This window comes from Emys orbicularis, chromosome 14, assembly GCF_028017835.1.
Source record: "Emys orbicularis isolate rEmyOrb1 chromosome 14, rEmyOrb1.hap1, whole genome shotgun sequence".
Taxonomy (NCBI): Eukaryota; Metazoa; Chordata; order Testudines; family Emydidae; genus Emys; species Emys orbicularis.
Window position 1 is genome coordinate 36,662,256 of NC_088696.1, and position 6,439 is coordinate 36,668,694.

Consider the following 6,439-nt stretch of genomic DNA (forward strand, 5'->3'; position numbering starts at 1 on the left):
GCCAAGCACCCTGTTCTTATAGTCCTTTTTCTCCATTGAAGTCTGTGGATTTTGCTGTGTCATTTATGACCGGTTACTCCTTAATTGGTGTTATCTTTTGATGTTAACACTCCAAAGCACCTCCAGGGTCATCCTGTCCTGGTTTCGATTTAATCAATTGTCTTGTCTTTAGGGGTGCCAGCCTCCACCTCAGCGTCGTCAGTGTGCCCTTTCTCAATTATGGATGCGCGTTGATGGTTCTCTGGTGTCATTAAGTCTCTTCACTCCTCCTTTCTTGACCATCTGACTTTAACAATGGCCTTCACACCTTATCTTTTCCTGATGCATACACTCCTCATTCACACAAACAGTCTTACAGAGACCATCAAAGGTATACAAACAGCAGTGTTTTATGTTGAGCAAAACAGACATTGTAAATTAAACCTTACTAAATCTTGTGACCAAAACAGTTCACATTGGGGCCCAGGCCTTCAACATGCCTCTAATCTCATTAACATAGACACAATACAAGATCCTGTCTCTTACTAACTAAACCTTAAAACAAAGAAATGTATATTTAACTAAAGGGCCTAATTTGTAATGCATATAGGAAACAAGACCCCATAGTCAACATTGTAACTTATCCTAAAACAGAGGGTGACCATAATCAGCCATAAGGATTGTTCTGGTTTGTCCCTGCCTTAACATCAGTACAGACACTGGCAGTCTGTCAGATGCGTTTCTACCAATGTTCCAGAGAGTCATTCCTTTCTGCTATTCAAAAAGGGTGGCTGGCAGGATGATCAAATCATGCATTAATACATACTACATTATTATAACCGTCAATCATTATAACCTCTAATACAAATATAAAACCCTACTCCTACAATATCTTTCCTGAAATGTGATGCCCAGAACTAGACACAATACTCCAGTTGAGGTCTAATCAGCGTGGAGTAGAGCGGAAGAATTACTTCTCGTGCCTTGCTTACAACACTCCTGCTAATATATCCCAGAATGATGTTTGCTTCCCCCCTCCCCCCACAATAGTGTTACACTGTTAGCTTGTGATTCTCTATGACCCCACATCCCTTTCCGCAGTACTCCTTCCTAGGCAGTCATTTCTCATTTTGTATGTGTGCAACTGATTGTTCCTTCCTAAATGGAGTACTTTGCATTTGTCCTTATTGAATTTCATCCTGTTTACTTCAGACTGTTTCTCCAGTTTGTCCAGATCATTTTGAATTTTAATCCTATTCTCCAAAGAATTTCCAACCTCTCCCAGCTTGGTATCCATCAGCAAAGAGTATAGAGTTTACTCTCTATACTATTACACTGCTCTACAGCCAAAATGCTTCTGAAATAAATGTAGTCAAACTTTACTAATTCTGGGTCACTGAGAATGAAAATGATGCTTAAAATTGTTGATTGGCTCTAGTTTTCAAGATATGCTATTGGGTGAGTATATACGACCCTTGACTTGGGAATGGCGGAGGATAAGTGAGTTATAAAGGGAAGGGATCTCAATTTAAACCAGAAATGACTAAAATACATCTTTGACTGGATCTATGAATAAATCTATGACTGGGTTTGGACAGTACTTGCTTTTTAGGCAAAACAATGAATGATGCAATCTGAAGCTGGTATTGCGTCATACATTATATGAATTGCATCATGTTATTCCTAGAAGTCATGGATGATGCAATCATAACGAAGCTTACATCACTCTGCTCAACAAATTGCCCTATATCAGCTCTAGAAATCATACAGTGTTTGCTCTCTTATTTGTCAGTGTTTGATTTTGCAAAGGGACACATTTCTGTTTAGCCAAAGTGAGCAGAGATGCCTCGTACTTGTGTGAACAGTGCAGATAACTTCTGCTATGTTTGTGGTGAAGTGACTTTTGCATCACAAAAGCGCAGTATAACCACTATGGTTAAGAAAGCCTATCACCTTTCTTTCGGCTGCAAAATTGGAGATCAGGACAAGAGGTGGGCCCCACACATATGCTGCAACACTTATACAACAAATCTTCGCCAGTGGTTGAACAGGAAAAGGAAATCTATGCCTTTTGCAGTGCCAATGATTTGGAGAGAGCCAACAGATCATACCAGCAATTGTTACTTCTGCATGGTTTCTCCAGTTGGGAAAGGTGTGTCAAAGAAGAAAAAGTGGACTGTGCATTATCCAAACATTCCATCAGCTATACGCCCAGTACCCCACGGAGAAGGACTGCCGGTTCCTGATGCACCAGAATCATTCTCACTTGAGTCAGACGAGGAAGAGGAAGAGGATGAAACTTCTGGTCCTGAACCATCAATGTCACAGGACCCACATTTTCTTCCATCCTCCTCCTCTGAACCACACCTCATAACACAAGGTGAACTGAATGACCTTGTCAGGGATTTGGAACTACCCAAGAGTAAGGCAGAGCTGTTGGGCTCCAGACTACAGCAGTGGAATCTGCAGGTGATGTTAGGGTTTCCATGTTCTGTGACCGTCAAAAGGATCTTGTCCCATTCTTCTTCATGGAAGGTGATCTTGTAGCCTGCAACAACATCGATGGTGTGATGGCAGCCCTCAACATCGTTCACGATCCAGATGAGTGGAGACTGTTCATTGATTCATCGAAGATGAGTCTTAAAGCTGTTTGACTGCATAATGGCAATGTTTTGCCATCAATTCCAGTTGGTCATGCAGTCCATATGAAGGAAACCTATGACAACATGAAACAACTTTTGAGGTGCATAAACTATGACCAACATCAGTGGCAGCTTTGTGGCGATTTGAAGGTTGTTGCTCTCTTGCTTGGTCTGCAGACTGGATACACAAAGTACTGCTGTTTTCTCTGCGAATGGGATAGTCGTGCAAGAGATTCCCACTACATCAAGAAACATTGGCCACTCCGACAGTCATTGGAGCCTGGGAGGAAAAGTGTTCAGCATCCACCACTTGTTGAATCAAGGAAGATTTTGTTACCACCCTTACACATCAAGCTGGGTCTGATGAAGAACTTTGTCAAGGCCATTGACAAAACACAAGCAGCTTTCAAGTACCTCCGTGGAAAATTTCCAAGCTTAAGTGAAGCTAAGATAAAGGAAGGTGTCTTTGTTGGTCCTCAGATTCGTGAACTTCTTTGAGATGATGCATTTGACCATGCACTGCGTGGCAAGGAAAAGACGGCATGGAAAGCCTTCCAGTTAGTGGCAATAAATTTTCTCGGAAACAACAAGGCAGACAACTACAGGTTGTTGGTGGAAAACCTCCTCAAGGCATACAAAAGCCTTGGTTGCAACATGTCACTAAAGATACATTTTTTGCACTCTCATCTAGAATTTTTTCCACCGAACTGCGGAGCAGTGAGCGACGAGCACGGCGAGCGATTTCACCAGGACATTGCAACAATGGAGAAACGCTATCAGGGCAAATGGAGCCCATCAATGCTTGCAGACTATTGCTGGACAGTGACAAGAGATGCTCCATTTAATGAATACAAGAGACAAGCCAAGAAGCGCCGAGTAGACACTGAATAGGACTAAACTATGTACAGAATAGTTTTTTGCCTTTTGTTTCATAATAAATTTTATTTATATAACCCTTTTGCTGCTTTTTAAAGTGTTACATAAACAGGACAGGTGAAATATTATCATGTAAAGCAACCATAAACACATGAAAAGACCTAGGTTTACAATTTATGATTAAAACTCTACTATCTACACAATATACATAGACCTAAAATGTAAAAACTTAAATATCTTAGAAACAGTAGCCAATCAGTTGTTTTAATTGTCATATTTGAATTCAGCACATCAAAATACATAAACATTTTATCTCTGAAGCAGACGACTTCTCAAAAATTGTAGACCAGTGTTATCTAAATCACTGAAGATACTGAACAGAACCGGACCCACAACTGATCCCTGCAGGACCCCACTAGATATGACCTTCCAGCTTGACTGTGAGCTGCTGATAACTACTCTCTGGGAACGTTTTTCCAACCAGTTATGCACCCATCTTATAGTAGCTCCATCTAGGTTGTATTTCCCTAGTTTGTTTATGAGTAGATCATGCGAGACAGTATGAAAAGCCTTACTAAAGTCAAGATATACCACGTCTACCGCTTCCTCCCATCTACAAGGCTTGTTACCTTGTTAAAGAAAGCTGTCAGGTTGGTTTGACACAATTTGTTCTGCACAAATCCATGCTGACTGTCACTTATCACCTTAAAAAGCAACAGAGGGTCCTGTGGCACCTTTAAGACTAACAGAAGTCTTTATTTCAATTCTTTAAGACTAACTTATCACCTTATTATCTTTTAGGTGTTTTTTTGCAAAATGCTTTAATTATTTGCTCCATTATCTTTCCAGGTACTGAAGTTAAGATAACTGGTCTGTAATTTCCTGGGTTGTCCTTATTTCCCTTTTTATAGATGGGCACTATATTTTCCCTTTTCCAGTCCTCTGGAATCTCTCCCGTCTTCCATGACTTTTTGAAGATAATCGTTAATTGCTCAGATACCTCCTCAGTCAGCTCCTTGAGTATTCTAGGATGTATTTCATCAGGCCCTGGTGACTTGAAGACATCTAACTTGTCTAAGTAGTTTTTAACTTATTCTTTCCCTATTTTAGCCTCAGATCCTACCTCATTTTCACTGGCGTTCACTATGTTAGATGTCCGATCACTACTAACCTTCATGGTGAAAATGGAAACAAAAAAGTCATTTAGCACCTCTGCCATTTCCACATTTTCTATTATTGTTCCCCCCCTCCCCCATTGAGGTCTACCCTGTCCTTGGTCGTCGTCTTGCTTCTAATATATTTGTAGAATGTTTTCTTGTTATCCTTTCTGTCTCTAGCTAGTTTAATCTTGTTTTGTGCCTTAGCCTTTCTAGTTTTGTCCCTATGTACTTGTGGTGTTTGTTTTCCTTTGTAATTTGACCTAGTTTCCTGGCTCATTGTTATACACAGATGCAAGGAGCTGGACTAAATGACCCAGTAGTTCTTTTCCATCTCTAACTTTGCTGATTCATGTGTCTAACATACCTGCTCCCATGACCTCTCCTGGCAGGCAGTCCTGCTGGCTCGCTTCGCCCCAGATCTCCTTCCTATTCAGCTTCCACAAAATTACAGGCCAGCCAATTCTTTTTTGCTTCCTCGCTTTGTTTCCTTACGCATCGCTGAATGGAATGAGCCGCTGAACCATCACCTGTTCAAATTCTTTGTTCTGACATGTCGTTGCCGGGCCTCACTTCCCACCACCCTCTGCCAGCTCGGTGTGTGCATGGCCTTGGTGCTGGTTCACCCCAGTTTGCCATTTTCAAAACCCATAGACCTTGTCTACACTCGAGCACCCCTACTCAACCACTGGTGCCCAGCCCATGTTCAGCAGTACTGGCCCCTAAGTGCAGGCAAGGACACTACAAGGGCTTGCACTGTTTGGGCTAATTTGGGTTTACTTTGGCTGGCCGAGTGGATGCAAACCCCTAGAATCATAGAATATCAGGGTTTGAAGGGACCTCTGGAGGTCATCTAGTCCAACCCCCTGCTCAAAGCAGGACCAATCCCCAGACAGTTTTTTTTTTTTAACCCCAGTTTCCTAAATGGCCCCCTCAAGGATTGAACTCTCAACCCTGCGTTTAGCAGGCCAATGCTCAAACCACTGAGCTATCCCCCCCACCCCCGCATGCTCTTGTTTTGGGGATCAGCGGCACTGCTTGCTGAGCAGGGGCTAGTCCCAAGCGCATACACGGCTTTACTCTCTGTGGCCGGTGCTGCCCACATCTCTGCAATCCTCCTCCTCTGAGGCCAAGTCTGGTTTTAGCTGCTGGCTGTGGCGCTCTCCCTCCAGCAGAGGTGACCAGAATGCCCCAAATTGGATTCATTTTAGAGAGTTAAAAATACGGCCTGGGCAACCGAGCTGTAGTGTTGTTAAATGCAAACCAAACGGACATCTGAGTTGCGTCATCGATGCGATTTTTCAAGTGTAGCTACAACCACATGTATCTATGTACTGGCCCTGTGCAAGTAAACACAGTGGAATACCTGATGTAGCAATTGTACGTCCCACTAAGCACAAGAGAAGCCCCTGCCCTCCCTGTTAAGAAGGCCCGAGCAGGTCCACCAGTCTCTGGGCTGGGCTGCCCAGTGCCTCCAGACAAATTTTGTACCATCGGGGATGCAGGCAGCACCTCAGAGTGCACACAGCTGGGAACTGGAGGCGCCGAGGGTCTCGTACAGTCAGCATGGGATACGGGGGCTTTTGCCAGGGGATGATTGCTGCAGCCCAGGGTGGAAGATCTGTGTGCAGATGCCTCGCTGTTTAATCTGAGTATCCCCAGTGTAAAGTATGCTTTGGGGAAAGAGCCTTCCCTGGGCAATGGAGCGGAGACACCCACCCCCCGATCGGTACACTCTAGCCTTGTAGCAGTTATAGCCCCTACAGCTATTGTGGTGCTCAATGT